Source organism: Poromitra crassiceps (assembly GCF_964638095.1).
Source record: "Poromitra crassiceps genome assembly, chromosome: 1".
Taxonomy (NCBI): Eukaryota; Metazoa; Chordata; class Actinopteri; order Beryciformes; family Melamphaidae; genus Poromitra; species Poromitra crassiceps.
In genome coordinates, this window is record NC_139623.1 from 125623250 (window position 1) to 125639910 (window position 16661).

Genomic DNA, 16661 nt, shown 5'->3' on the forward strand with positions numbered 1-16661 from the left:
GATCCATTCCAGGCCCAGAGTCACTAAAGGATTGTGCAGGGGAAAGCGTGTTCTACTGCATCACCAAAATGACCAAATGAGAAACCATGCTCATACTGAGCTTAGTGCTGATACACTAACCATGCACAATGAGTGCAAAGCTGTCTAATTAGGGATGCAACGGTATGAGTTTTTGACGGTATGATAACCTTGGACAAAAATACCACGGTTTCACGGTATCGCGGTATTGCGGAGCTTTATGTGTTGTCAAATGTGGCATAAAAAATGCCAATGAACAAAATGTATTTTATTTTGAACAGTTTGCTGAATTGTGGACAGATTTATTTTTTTATGTAACCTCCAAATGTAATGACAGTTAACTGGCAAGTATGTGTGTGCTTTGCTAATATAGTACTGTTCTTACTTATAAATGTAAACAATTTAATCTAATTAATTTGATGTGAAACTAAAACATCATAATAGTATCAAATACACGCTTCTCTTTTGTAATGGGTGAAGTGGACACAAATAATTATTGGTTCCTCACACATACACCCCCACTCTGTCTCACACATAGGACACACACACAGCCACACACAGCCTCTGTCCCTGTTTCTGTCTCTCTCACTCACACACACAAAGTTTGTGCATAATTTTCCACTGACAGGTTGGAGGAGTCTTTCGTCATTATCTAATGTTACTTCTCTTCAGTGCAATACGTTTTGATAACGACCTGCTGTACAGCGACGTTCGCTCAGTCAACTAACGTGTCGTTAACGTTAGTTAGTGGAGAAAGATAGCTGGTGTTAGCTAGCTAATTAGCCATGTTAGCTGCCTCAGTAGGTAACGTTAGCCTAGACCAGGGGTGGGCAACTATTTTTCATGGGGGGCCACATGAGAAACCCAGATTGTTGCCGGGGGCCAAACAAATATTGTCATGCCATAACCCATGGATGGGCAACTTTGATGATAGAGAGGGCCACAAAAAAATGTCCTCGCTACCAGTTTTTGCTGAGGGCTGAACGGCGCCAGCGTGAAAAATTTAGGGCATTTGAAGCCAGGTTTAGAGGAATAACTAATTTTAAATTAACAGTTGTGATGTCATTATTCAGTCTTAACCACCCATATTTGATCCTTTTCTCACTCACTCCTATGTCACCACCTGCTCTCCCTGCAGGGCTTGAAATTAACTTTTTTCACCACCTGCCAATATGGCTGCTAGATTTTAAAGTTACCAGCCAATTAGAATTCCCACTAGCCAAAATGTTTTTCTTGAAATAAACCAGAATATGAGTGGGTTAATTTAAGCATAAGTATCAGTAAGTGGCCCGGGATTCTCAAAGCCTGTGTTGAGGGTCACACAAGAACAAAAATGCACTCTTGAAGCTAAATAAATCCAAAACCAACAAGTTAATTATTTAAATCTCTACTTCAATGTAGAACAGTAATTTCTTACACATGAGATTACTTTTAGCCTTTTAGTCATAAATATTATTGAAAGATATTCCATATTCCAGACTGAAATGCTATAACAGAAGAGTATTGGCCAGAATGACATGAACATTTGGACACTTATTCAGCGGGTATCTTGCATGTTGCGTTCAGGTGCACTGTATTTTTTTTTTTTTTTTTTTTTTTGTGTGCAATTCCATCGCGGGCCACACAGAAAAAAAAATGTTACAATGTTGCCCATGTATGGCCTAGACAGAGAGTATTTATCTGACGTTTGTTAGCTACTCCTCAAACCTGCGGGTGGAAATGGTTTATGTCCAATGCAATGTATGTTGAAGCAAGACAACGTTTTAATGTACCTTGAATTTGACAAATAACGACGGGTCGTGCTCACGCAGATCTAAGCCCTGGCCATGCTAGCCTCAACTCTGATGAGTCTCGCGTTGAGGCTATGGCCATCTGTGATTTTACAATAGCCGAAATATTCCCATACAGCCGACGTCGTCTTTTTAGATGGAGTAAAGTTCAGGGGGGTCCTTGCGTTCTCCTGCTTTATCACACACACGGTTGTAAACACAGTCAGGGACAGCTCCTCACAGCTCCTCACTACTGTGCGTCTAGGTAGGCATGCAGCAAGGGGGAGGGGCCGCGTAAGCTGCACTCTGCAAGCGACCTGGGCACGTTGTTTTGGGGAAACAGCTGATACCGTGGAGAAGGTATGACGACAAATCTTAGTGGTTTTGATACCGTGACTTTTTCAAACCGGGGTATACCTTCAAACCGGAAACCGCTGCATCCCTATGTCTAATAGCATGGTAATAGTGCTGGTCAAAAAAACAAACCCTCGTTTTGCCTGTCAAGCATATATGTGACAGCTCCTGGCGTTTCGACCCACAAGTAGGCCGAGGTCATTTTTCATTTTTTTACAGATTCTGAAACTGCAGACTGTAAGCTTTCAAATGATGTGTCACACTTTCGCCGTTTTCCCTCATGCGCTTTTTACCGCTAAATGACCGGAAAGCGGTCTAATGCCTTCATGTGTGAAAGTTGTTTTCCGGTATAAGCACGACCCCGTCATCGCGGACATTTCACCAGTTTTGAGCCAGTCAGAAGAGCGGTATGCGCAATCAGGGACACAAGTGTGAAACGTGTCAAGTCATTTGCCGGCATGGGCGAGGTGTACACACGTTGCTTAATGTTCCAGCGGGCATAATCTAATCATTCGCGCATAATAAGAGCGGTATGTCAGCTTCATGTGTGGGCGTGCCGATTTCCCCCTCTCCCCTCTCTGCTGCCTGCTCGCTCTCTGGCCCTTCAGTCCTCCTCCTTCAGTCAGCAGCCCGACAGGGACACAGACAGCTCTGAGAGTCTTGCAAGCCGCCCAAAGCTTGTTGAGAAAGCAAATGCACGAAGCGTAATGTGGAAGTATTTTGCTTACGTTGCTGACAGCGAAGGCAAGCCCGGACACATCAAACGAAGCCAGTCTGTAAAAAGTGCTTCAACGCGACGCAGGTGAATGGATAAACATCGAACCAGCCAGGCTATTTCTCTCAGACACGGATCCCAACTTCTTCAAATATTTCAGTTCAAAGACTGGTTAGCGAATGTGAATGATACAACATGCCCTCTTAAGTCAAACGAGTGTGATTTATTGTGTGACAAGCAAACTTATTTCACCATCGGAGTTTTGCCGACACGTCACTCCCCACCCGCTCTGCAGTGCCCCCCCCCCCCAACATACAGACAATTTCGCTGCTATATTCGCACATGCGAGCGCCCAGGTGTGAAGGGAAATTCCGGGAAATGTCCGATATTGACTTACAGGTAATTTTCCGGTACGCATGTGGGAAAACGGCTATTGTAATCTGAAAAAGAAAATTAAGGAGATATGCTTATTTGAATGTTCACACTCTGAAAAGCAACAAGCTGAGACATCAGCCTTTAAAGTTGGAGAAGTTTTTCACACCTGAGGCAGCCAGGTAAGGGGGGAGTGGACAATAGCTCCTCATTTACATTAACCACTCCCAAACCATTTCAGCTGTCAGACTCTGTCAGATGGGTTGTGTGCACTCCACAGCCAGTGGAGTGAACCCCTCTTAAGTTAGGGGTTCTCAAAGTCGGGGTCCTTGAGGGTCTCCAGGGGTCCCCAGCTATATATATATATATATATACACACACACACACACACACACACACACACACACACACACACACACACACACATACACATACACAGGCCGGAAATTACTCATGCTGTCAGGGTTGAGTCCGGGTTTTTTGAGGATGGGGTGACAGAAGCCAGTTTGAGTGATTGGGGGACTGAACCAGAGCTGAGGGAGGAGTTAATTATGTTTGTGATGAGTGGAGAGATCGCTGGGAGACAGTCCTTGACAAAACTAGATGGGACGGGATCCAGGGCACAAGTGGAGGTTCGCATTCCTGCCATGAGTTTGGTGAGTTCAGTTGGGGACACAGGGGGAAACTGAGACAGGGACTGAGTGGGGGGAGGAGGGGAGGTGGCCAGGTTGCTGTAGATGGTATTGATTTTTGTATGCAAATCACCAACTCCCCAAACTGATTGAAATGCCTGTCCCTTTGAGTTGTAAATACTTTGTGCTTGGCCATTCATAATGGCTGCTATCATTATTGCAAGCCACTGTATAGTCACCAGCAAGTCATGACAAGCAGTCCCACCATCTCAAATCAGAGACTGCTGCAATCATAAAGGGGATTTACGGTGCAAGGGTGCCAGCCTTGCATTAGTCTTAGAGCTGAAGCTGTTTGTGGTTGCAGTTAATGATGAAGAGACTATTGTCTTATGTAGTGCTCTAATTCGGGGCTTTTTTGCACCACAACTTGATTTGCATGAATGTCTTAGTGAAGATGAAAACTTTGTTTCATGCGCCAATGCAAAAAAATTGTAGATTGCATTGCCTGTGCCTTTATGTTTCCTACAGAATTTTGTTTTTGCTGGAGAAACCTTCGACATAGAATTTTAGAACATGGGCCACACAAACTCTCCATTGAAATCCAGGCTGATGATAGATACATAGATAGATAGATAGATAAATAGATAGATAGATAGATAGATAGATAGATAGATAGATAGATAGATAGATAGATAGATAGATAGCTTTATTTGTCCCGTAGGTAATTTGTTTTCAGTCAGTACATGTTACATGAGCACAGTACATATAACAAACATATAACACAAACGTAAGGTAAGGTAAGGTCTGGGTCTATACAAGGTCAGTTCAGGGCGGCTATTGGTCACTTTTACCAAAGCGTGCTGGGTTGTTTACTATTGCGAGTGCGAGGCGTTTGATGGCCATGTCGTTCGTTGATGATGATCATACAGTAATAGTAAAATTGGCCCCACTGAAACCGTTTCACCCGGAATATTTGCTATTACAGTAGGCATAAAGGAACACTCCGCCAATTCTCAACCAACTTTGTCATTTCAAAATCAGTAGTATATCTGAAAACTGTAAACCGTTTTTTAGGCATTCATTTAATTTGACAGTTATTGAGAGTAGGGATGAGTACTGTTCACATTTGAACCGATACCGGTACGATACCGATACTTGGAATTCGGTACGGTACCCAAAACGGTACCTTTTTCGGTACTTTACACACTGTAATAACAAAATAAATTACAATTGTAAAAGAAGAAAACAAAGTCCAAACTCGGAACATTATTTATTTAGCACCAGACAAAATAAATATCCTCCCTACCTCCCCCCTCCAAAACCAAGAGTTGTAGCAGCAAGGTTAGTTTAGTGGGGTTGGAGAAAATGGGGGGAAACTTAGGGGCCACTGATGTCCACCACAGCTTCCAGCAGGGCCTTGTCTTCATCTTTGAAGAGCTCCCCAAGTGCTGAATATTTCTTCTGCTTATGTAGTGGTATCTGAAAATAGAAAAAGGTGTTGTGATTCATCAAGCATTATTTATGTTATCAATATAAAGAAGTGTCAGTGCTATGCACATCTTACACAATAGAAATTACTATTATTGTTAGTAACTTAGCTGACACTATGAATAACACACACATTATGCATAAATAATAATTTACCGGAACCATCTCCACCGCTGAGAAGGACAACACCCCGTTTACAATGAATGCAGTCACTGCCCTGTGGCACTCATTGACTTTCTGACTGGGGTGAAGCTTTCTTTGCCAGGGGGAACGGTGTCTCCTGGGCGGCTGTCACTGTCACATGGTGACCTAGCAATGAAAGCAAGAGTGCCACGTTAAATTACACATCTCACGGGCGGTGACACGAGCTGATGATAATTATTATATAACATTAACAACGCTAGTTACGCTCCTAAACATGCTAAGCTATAAAGCTAACTCAGCCAAGACATTGAAAAGCCCCGTTATCTAACAACAACAGCAACGGCAGTGAAACAACTTATCCAGCTAACGCTAGCTAATTAAATAACGTTACCGGATGTTGTAGAAGTCGATGCCTCTCAAGTTCCGTCATCATCGTCCTCCAAGACTTCAGCTAACGTTACAGCTGAGGAGGTGCTGCTGCGGAGCGGTGTCTGCTTCATTCACCCTCAGTCTATCGAACACTTTACAGTCTTCAGCATTGGGGGGCACGGTGGCGCAGTGGTAGCACTGTCACCTCACACCTAGAAGGTCTTGGGTTCGATTCCCACCTGGGACGCTGTGAGCGCTGAAGGAGTGCGTGCCCGTCCGCATGTCCTCGAGTGCCCACCGCCCGGGTGGGGTCTTCAAAAAGGGCCTTTCTGTGTGGAGTTTGCATGTTCTCCCCGTGCCCCCTGGGAGTTTCCTTCATATAGGAACCCCTCACCAAAACATGCAATATCCTGGTCGCTGAAGTGGTGCTTCCTCTGGTCGTTCGGGGCGCCTGTTCGGAGGGAGGGGCACTCGTTGGAATAGCGTGATCCTCCCACGTGCTATGTCCTACCGGTGAAGCTTCCCCTCTCAGCTGAAAAGAAGCGGCTGGCTACTGCCCATGTCTTGGAAGAAGCATGGAGCCAGTTTCGGCTCTCCCCAGGGTTAGGGTTACCCTAACCCTAACCCTATTTTACCCACTCTCTTTTTATTACACAGATTCGTTCAAGTACCGAAATTTGGTACCGTTTGTTTTTATGTGAACTGGTACACTGGTAGTACCGACTACCGACATCATTCGGTCGGTACCGGTAAAAGTACAGAGTTCGGTACTCATCCCCAATTGAGAGTTGATTTTAAGTTGTCGACCAGTGATGTCATTTGTGCATAATGACTCCGTGGTAAGATGCCTCTCTTCTTGAGGCATCTGCTCGGACTAGGATAGAGAATCCCCCCCCCGTAGGGGATTCTTCAGGAGTCAAGACATTGGTGGTGGACTGGGGAGGTGGGTGGGGCGAAACACGCTTCAGAGGATGGGATGCAATCAGCTCAGGTACAGCGACCATGGAGGAGAAGGATCAGGGAAAGAGGACGATGACACGCTGAGCATGGCTATAAGTACTGCCACGTCATAGCCTCGGCATTGACGACATTACCGACGTCATATTGGCAAGTTGAGGGGCTGATTTGACTGTTGAGGATGGGGTGATGAGACACGTCACAGCGGACGACACACTAGGATTACGCTTGGCGTCACACTAGGATTACACAGGCTAGGAGCTGACGCCTATTGTGATATGATATGAGGTCTGGTCTTCATCTTGAAACTAGGTCGAGACCACCATTTCAATCATGAGAGACCAGAGGGTAGAATTAACAAGCAAGCTTTATTCAAGAATGGCATGGCATGAAATGGCATGGCGGCATGGCAACTAGTTCTTTGGCGTAATGACTCCGTGGTAAGATGCCTCTCTTCTTGAGGTGAGAGAGGAGGGCATCTGCTCGGACTAGGATAGAGAATCCCCCATGAATGACATCACTGGTCCACAATACAACTCAAATCAACTCTCAATAACTGTCAAACAATGAATGCCTGCAAAACGGTTTACAGTTTTCTGATGTGTGAGAACATGTGCAAAATAAATCAGCATTGGAAATTGGCGGAGAGTTCCTTTAAGTAAGGTATACAGTCTTTCCCCTAGAAAAAATGTCAGGCCTGGAGGGATTTCGAAATGTACCCTGACCGCAACGGTGGGACCCCTCGCTGGTGACGCTAAACCTTTAGCTAACCTGTTCGCATCTATGTTGGCAATGGCATCCCAAGTATCATCATACTATTATGGGATGCGATGCGAACAGTTGTATTATGGGATGTGCGTTACATTTTGGAACAGCGCTGCACGCTGTCACAACGCTCCTAAAAGCAAAATGCGTATTGTTTTGAATGATTTGGCATCTTCAATTACTGTCAACACTGTCAACACCAGTATTGTTGTATTGTAATAATATGCATTAGCGGCTGGTGCATTTTTGTCCAGGGAGGGCTATAGGCCTGGACGATGGGGTTGAAATCAATATGATAATCATAAGGATTCTTCTCAATATCAATATCATATGTTTCACGTATGCAAAATCAGTGTTCATCTCATTGAACTGAATGGTGATGTCAAACAAACCTTATATTTTCAAATAATATTCCTGCCATACCTCATTTGATCAGTTTTTAAGTAACATTTGCTTGTCATCATCAATTTAGACAGCAAAAATGTCACTATTAAAATAATTTCATATCATCACGATGATTCCACTGAAAGATAACAATAATAGGCTATTGAATTATCGTCCACTCCAGCCCTAAATCAAGCAAGTAGTAACGGACGTTACTAGCTACTAGAAACGTCTGAAAAAGACCCGATTGTATTTTCTTCCTCTGTCTGTAGCCTGTTGTTTAATGGCGAGCTCAGGGTGATCTGGTCCAAGCTCTTTCACTCGATGCTTCTAATGGAAAGTCCGTCTATCAAACGGCGTCGTTTTGAGTGACTTCACAGAATTTTCTTTCTCCATTCTTGCAAACCGTCTTTTGTGTTTTATGGCAGTTGAAAACAAACTTCTTTGCATCGCACGCGTGCTGCAGGAAGACAACAAAGCTGTCGGCGTGGGACTGCTACTAGTGTTTATATATACTGCGTCGCTACCCATCTACGTAGCCTAGCCTACGTCACGACACTCACTCTACCTGACCCCTCCACCTGGTCGCTAGATACGTGCGCCCAGAGCCCTACCAAATCCCTTTGTTTTTTGGCCTGTAGAATGGTAGGGGAAACACTGGGATAATCAACTCCTAGGTAGTCTGGGAGCAGGGTTGGGTAGGTTACTTTTAAATAGGAATCCCTTAAAGGATGGGTTTTCCGTGGGGAATATGAATATATATTAAATCTCACGCCCCTAAGGTTTTCGAATCCGTTGAAATTTTTGAAATTGGAGGTTTACTCACAGAGATATCAACCGAAATCCACTCTGTGTGTGGGGGGGGGTGGTGGGGGGGAGGTGCGGGTGCGGGGACTCGAAATACTACATTTCCCACAATGCACTGGGCTCGCGTGGCCTTCGTTTTTATGCCCACCCCTCAGGCATTTGGCTGATATCAAACTCCAGTAGGTGGCGGTAATGCACATATATGTTTGCCAACCGCCATAAAACTCAAAGAAGAAGAAGAAGAAGGCTTCGACAATAAAATATACAAAGAACAAGAAATAAATCGAAAATAAAATGGCCTCCAAATTGCACCAAATGTAAACGGTAGTATATATGTCGGGAGATGTCTTCATAAAAAAAAATTCATGCAATTTAAGGCATTTTCGTAGGAGTTACGCGCATCTGATGTTGTAACTATTTTCTGTAAAAATGTGTAAAAACGGGTACATTGCTCAGCGTTGATTTCGTTACTTCAACCCACCTACTACTAGATGTAAAATTTGACGAGCTTTCCAATGCCGCCAGTCCCGTGTCGATTAGTGCTTCCGTTCCCGAGATAATGGTCTCTTTGCAAGGAACTATGGGAAGCTAATATTAGCTACAGCAGGCTAGGCGGTTGAAAAGATGGCTGCCTTTTGGTTTTTGTCAAGGCCTCTGAAGGGGCGTGGATGACCTCTAGAGGCGGGACCATGGCCAACAACAGTTGTAGTTCATAGGTGCACGACTTCCGCAAGGCGGACTTGGGCCAGATGACGCGAAACGCGTCGGCTGGCCCAAAAAATATGTGAGAGATGCTTGATATCTCTGGGAGTGAAGCTCCAATTTCAAGAATTTCAACGGATTCGAAAACCTTAGGGGCGTGAGATTTAATATATATTCATATTCCCCACGGAAAACCCATCCTTTAAAGTTACTTGTTACTTGTTAAAAATTGTACTTAGTAACGTAATACGATTACCACTATTTAAAAGTAAAGTAGGGATTACTTTCAGTTACTTTTGGATTACTTTTTTTTTTTAATCCAGGAATGTCCCATTGGGATACAAGATCTCTTCTTCCAGGGAGTCCTGGTCAAGAGTCCTGGCTAAAACCCTTATTTAACTAGATGAAGCATGTTTTACCATTGATAACCAGATAAGAATGTTTATACCAACATGAAGTTAAGGAGAATACAACAAGAGTTATTTTTAAGACCACTTTAATTTACGTTATGGGTATTTTTCATGATGTGGAGTGGAAGACGCAGCTTGTTGCTTTAATCTTGAAACACGACGTGAAAAACACTAAAGCCGTTTTCACACATGCCTACAGGAAAATTACCTGTAAATCAATATCGGCCATTTCCCGGAATTTCCCTTCACACCTGAGCGCTCCATGTGTGAATATACTGTAGTGTCAAATAGCCTGTATGTTGGGGGGCGGGGGACTGCAGAGCGGGTGGGGAGTGACGTGTGCACTTGGATGGGGAATCCTCCTTATTTTGGGGGTCGGCAAAACTCCGATGCTGAAATAAGTTTGCTTGTCACACAATAAATCACACTGGTTTGACTTAAGAGGGAATGTATGTTGTATCATTCACATTCGCTAACCAGTCTTTGAACTGAAATATTTGAAGAAGTTGGGATCCCTGTCTGAGAGAAATCGCCTGGCTGGTTCGATGTTTATCCGTTCACCTGCGTCGCGTTGAAGCACTTTTTACAGACTGGCTTCGTTTGATGTGTCCGGGCTTGCCTTCGCTGTCGGCAACGTAAGCAAAATACTTCCACATTTCGCTTCGTGCATTTGCTTTCTCAACAAGCGTTGGGCGGCTTGCAAGACTCTCAGAGCTGTCTGTGTCCCTGTCGGGCTGCTGACTGAAGGAGGAGGACTGAAGGACTGGCCAGAGAGCGAGCAGGCAGCAGAGAGGGGAGAGGGGGAAATCGGCACGCCCACACATGAAGCTGACATACCGCTCTTATTATCACAAGATCATTTCGCCAGTTGGCTACACCGTTTTTTGTTGTTATTTTGTAAAATTAATGAAGAGGCAAGGGCGAATGTAATCCCGCCTGTAACGCCGTTACTATACCCCCGTTACTGTAATCTAGATTACACATCTTAAAATGTACTGTGACAGATTACAGTTACCGTTTTTTTGTAATCAGATTACGTAACGGCGTTACATGTAATCCGTTACTCCCCAACCCTGTCTGGGAGTCTGGTGCAACGCACAGGTCCTGGACCTGGTGAGACGTAGGAGGAGCCCGGCTAGGGATGCTCCGATCCGCATTTTTCGCCTCCGATACCGATTCCGATATGTGGGGGTCCTGTATCGGCCGATACCGAGAACCGATCCGATACCAGTGCTTGACATTAACGGCTGTCCAGTTGCCCTTGGCAACCATAAAAAAAAATGGCCTGTGGTTGCCTCAGTGGCAACCACATTTTAACATATAAACAATAGGGACAGCAAAGAGCAAAATGTGCACCCCAAAATAAACATGTTTCTAATATTCCTAAAACCCTAAATCGATATTAATAAGATCACAGATCACACACAGTCTCTCTCTCTCATCTCCCCAATGCAGCCCTGCGACTCCACAGTCGCTAGGCATCAGCTTTTGGTTGCCGAAACTGTTATGGTTGCCATTCTTCGTCACCTTATATTTTAGTAATTAAGATACTATGCACTTAGTCAACTGGCATGGGTTGGTGGTACAATATGGAAATGATTCCTGTCAGAGAATCCTTTGTTGTTTGAGGTTTGATTATTTCCATGGACTGAGTGAACATACAGATATTACAGGGTCTGAAATAAACATAAGTAAATAAATGGTCTTGAGTTTAATGTAGACTAAATCCAAATATAACAAATATGACGGTTATTTCTGTTATACAATAGCTAAGTACACTGTGTATTGAGATAAGTAACTAACTTTACCTCTTTTGTTTAGCACATATTAACAGATTGTCTTAATAAGGGAGAGTAATATACATTTCAACTGTGTCCATACACCAATAAAGCCATACAGAATTAGGCTACTATTATTAGCACACAATAATCAACATTAGCCTACATTAGCCTGACCAGCACTGATAATAACGTAAGGTAACTTCATCTGAAAAGTAGGGTACTTTAACCGCCAGTCAATTGAGCAAGACGTTGGCAAGTAGGCTATGCTAAACAAACAAACAGAATGAGGTAGAATTATTCACAACAGAAATATCACAGCTTAGGCTATGTCCTCACGCAAACTTCAGGGTTATAGACAGTCCATATTATTGTCTCACGAGGGCTGCGTCAGGGAGATGAGAGAGGGAGAGAGAGGGTCCGTGTGTGATGTCACCTTATCAACTGGGCAGCTGTTAATGTCGAGCCCTGTGTCAAACTGGTTGGTGTAGCTAGCGTGAAATACCTCCAAATAGGTGATGCTTTGGCTTGCTCCATGCTGTTAGCTGCTGCTGCCTAGCCTACATCAGCTTGTTTGGAAACAGCCAGGCAGGCGTGTTGAGCACGTTGCTAGCGTATGACATCACACACTGCACACACATAGAATTAGAGTGAATAGAATGGCCCCCATGGATCGGTCTATGGATCAGGCCATTTGCCACGATACCCGATCTAGAATTTTGTGCTATATCGGGGCCGATACCAGTATCGGATCGGCGCATCCCTAAGCCCGGCCAGGGGGCAACCCACAGAGCCCAGTCCCTCCACGTGCCAGAGCCTCCCGGTCCCGGCAGAGTAGTTCCGGAGCAGCGGATTGAGGGGCCCTGTCTTTCCCTAAGAGGGCTGACCGTGGGTAGCTACTGGGACATAAGTCGGGGCTTGATCAACCCCGGCTGGGTCACCTGGGCGAGGGTGTATGATGTTGCGAGACCCGAAACATCCTATGACCCCAGGGTACATCACTGATGATACGTCCCAGTTGCATCCATGTGATGTTTTTTTCTTTATAGGTATGTGTTAAACTATTTTAATGCACGACGCGGAGGCGAAGAACCACCCTACATGATAGCGGGGAGTGATTGCCTCCGTAATATCCCTAGAGGATATTATTTCCAAATGCGTGACTCATTATAGCCTACCATTATAGCCACATAAAAATCTCTTAGAAATCTCACTTAACTAAGATCACTGGACAGCACTATTTGACAATTTAGCTGGAGCTATAGGGTGTATTCACACCTCTGGGTCGTTTGCTTTGTTTCGATTCAGGTACTTAATTGATACAATTGTTGCATTTGTGCCTTGGTTCGTTTGTGTTCACACAGCCACAAATGAAGCGATCCAAATAGTAGGGGTGTTGGAAAAAATCGATTCGCCTAAGTATCGCGATTTTTAATGTCACGATTTTGTCGCAATTTTATTTTATTTTTTATTTTTTATTTTTGGCTGCCTGCAGTCAGGCCACTCACTGAACAGCAGGCCAGGCGCCGCCTACTGGTTTACTAGTGGTTTTATTACTTTATTAGTTAGTCTGAAGTAATCATTACACTTCAGGGTTAAAGTGGGTGCATCTCATTGTAAAATTGGACTTCAAACGGCCCAAATCTGGCTTCAAACGGCCCAAATTGGGCTTCAAACGGCCCAAATTTCACGCGCGTCGGCCCATATCGGCCTGGCCTGCTTGGTATCTAATGGCTCATTTCCACCACATTTTACTGCCCTGCACAGCTCGTCACCAGTCGGCTCTACTCGTTTCGGCCCGATGGATGTTCTGCTTCGACCGCCGTTCATCTGCCCCCGCCCACAGCTGGTCGTCATAGCGACCGCATATCTGTCCTTCGCTTATAGCCGAAGTAGGCTATAACATAACGTTACAATTAAATCCATCCACAGAACTTTTAAACTGTTTATGAAATACTGGTGCCTCTACAGTAAATGACCTACAGTGTGAATGGGCGAATGTGAAAATCGGCCAGGAGAATGGATATCACTTTGTAGTTAGTCAAACTCACAGGCATGCGCTGCGCTGCGCGCGGACGGGAGAGGCGCAACAGAGTGAAGCCTGTACCCCGGGGCCTCTCACCAGGCAAGACCGCGGCTTCACCAAAGACCCGCTGCGGCCTAGCGGAGCACTGCACTCAACTAACTACAGGAGCTTCCTGAGCAGCGGACTTTTTTCACTCTGAAAACAATTGAAACCACCACCACGACTTTATTTCACCAGAGGCGAAGGCAGCAACACAAAAGACTGATGGAAATAACATAACAGAAGAGAAGGTAAGCCCACTAAACTGGTATGCAGCGCATTGACAGTCAGTAGACAGAGTAAACACGATTCTGCCTGACCAATCAGTCGTCAACAATGTTTTCACGTCACCGTATGAACCCGGGTTCACAGAATAGAACCCCGACGAGGCAGGTACGTAAAGTAGCACGACTCGACCCCAATACAACCCGGGCTGGGACAGTTTAAACTGGTGGAATGAGACAATTTATCGAGTCGAGCGGAGCGGGATCGCGCTACTACCTGCGGTGGAAATGAGCCATAATGCCCGGCCTGAATTATGATCCCAATCCGCCCCTGTTTTTAACTATATCGCCCAGCCTTACTCATGATATAATATACAGTCTCTAGTGTATGATTCAACTTTTCCCATGTTCTAATCTAGTGTAAAAAAGCAAACAAACTGAAAAAAGAAAAGAAAAAAAGAAACAAAAATCGCAATAAATCGTAATATCGAATCGCAATAATCGTAGAATCGCAATACTTAAGAATCGCAATATAAATCGAATCGGCACCCAAGAATCATGATAGTATCGAATCGGGAGATAAGTGAATCGCCACAGCCCTACCAAATAGTATTGCCAAGCCTCCTGGATTGGCCAGGAGACACTCCGGTAGGCTAATAGCCACTCGGGATGGAAAACATAATTCCCAGAGATTTTATATGATTAAAAGAATGCGTTTTGTTAGACCTACATTGTAGGCTATGTCGGGCGTCCCCGTGCGAGGAGAGAGAGAGAGAGAGAGAGAGAGAGAGAGAGAGAGAGAGAGAGAGAGAGAGAGAGAGAGAGAGAGAGAGAGAGAGAGAGAGAGAGAGAGAGAGAGAGAGTTATCACTAAAGTGCCTTTTAAACATGGAGTCTGGATCATGTCAGGCTAGAGAGAGCAGGATATTTTCAGGTTTTACCTTTTTAAACATGAGGGGTCTTTGTTTAGAAACAACTGGATGTGAGCCGGGGGGGGTGGCGGTAGCATGTATTGATAACAAGAAATATGATAGGAAACAGCTTTAGCGAATTTGTAACCAAACTCCATTCAAAAAACATGCCGTTTTAACAGAGGGTCCATTCCTGGCATTGTGCAAAAAATGAGGCAGTCAAAATAGTGGTCGCACCGTCGTCAAGTGGCATTCAAGTCATATCTGACTAGTTTTAACACATTCACTGCCAGCCGTTTTTTTTTACTGTAGGTAGGTTCTGCCAGAGGGTTTTTTTGAGGATTCTGGCTCATCTTTCAAGACCCGAGGATTCTTTTCTGCTAAGATTTTGTGAACACACAATATCTCAAAAGAACTAATAGAATGTGTGCTTTCTCTGTCTAAAAGAGTTAGTTTGTAGAGTTAGTAGTTATGTAAGCATTAGCAGTTGAATACAGCATGGTTTCAGCATCAGAAAAATTATTCTGAGATAAATGGCTTTTTGTGAAATTCGATAGAACAGTCACTTTAACCATTCATTTTTGGCATCAGTAAGACGTCAGACATCTAAACAATAGTTTTGAACAGTAATTTCCTCCATAACAGCAGGAAACCCCCCTCTGCTTCCAACTCCTCCCTCCGTGTGTGTCTTCTTGGCTGCAGCGGCCGTGTCACAAGCTCGTTTCTGTTGCTGTAACCTCGCGTCACCAGTCTCATTGCTTTGCTGCTGCTGTGCCTGTCTGCGCGGCCGCTCTTTGAGGAAGTCTGGATGGACTCGCTCGTTACTTGGAGTTTTGGTTGAGAGCTTTGATGAAGCTTTTGCGATTCTGGTCATATTTATGCTGCGTGTTTCAAAGTGTGTTCCACCCGTAATCTATTATGCAAATTTGCAATCCCGCACCGCCAGCAATCAGCGCGAAAACGAAAGCGTTTTCGCCAATCCATTTTCATGAGAATGGCTTCGAGGAAGCCATTCTCATGAAAATGCTTGCCTTCCTCTAGTCAGGAGAGCACTGTCGCCACTTAGTGGGTCGGTGGAATGGGTTGTAAACGTTCGGTGGTTCCAATAATTATATAAGAGATGTAAAAGGGTTAGATGCACATCCCACGGTCAAAAAAAAAAAAAATCATTTTTTTGACGGAGTAATACGTCATTGGCAGTGAACCGTTGGATTTTTTTTGACGGAGTAATACGTCGTTGGCAGTGAACGTGTTAAATGTATTTCTCCCCACAAAAGTTAGGCTAGGCCTAGCCTATATGTCTCGATATAGGCTATCAGTCAGTCAGCTCCTATCCTCTCCGCAGTGTGGACGCACAGTCACACAACACTGCCTGCCTCAAATGGCTGCCTCACACGTTAGTGTTCAAAAACATGCAGTTTTAACGGAGTCCATTCCGACAACGAGGGGTGGCAATGTGCCAAAAATGAGCGCGATTGATTTGATTGATTGATCACTAGGCCTATGTCTCACTTTTTCTGACATGGATCAGCAGCGCAGCAGTAAGCTCTCTCCTCACCTCGGTGTGATGGACCTGCCTGCCTGCATAGCCGAAGCGCGTTGGGATCCCTAGCTCTACCAAACAATTCAAAGCCGTTTGCAGCACTTGAGGAAACCGTGAGTTTGCTCCTTTATTTCGTTGATATAAGCGGTTGCCCGAACGATTCATTAATTAATAAACTAGTGAACGTGAAGTGAAGTGAAGTGAGTCACGAAGAGCCACACCCGCCCACTCAGACGGATCTGCGGATAATGACCT

The 16661-nt window shown here is 44.6% G+C and overlaps 1 protein-coding gene across 1 annotated transcript in view; it reads left to right on the plus strand.

Annotated features, from left to right (window-relative positions):
- lyplal1 (lysophospholipase like 1) overlaps positions 1-16661 on the plus strand; it is a gene marked incomplete at its 5' end in the record, with an annotated part of 37847 nt that overhangs the window by 13524 nt on the left and 7662 nt on the right. The window lies entirely within an intron of this gene.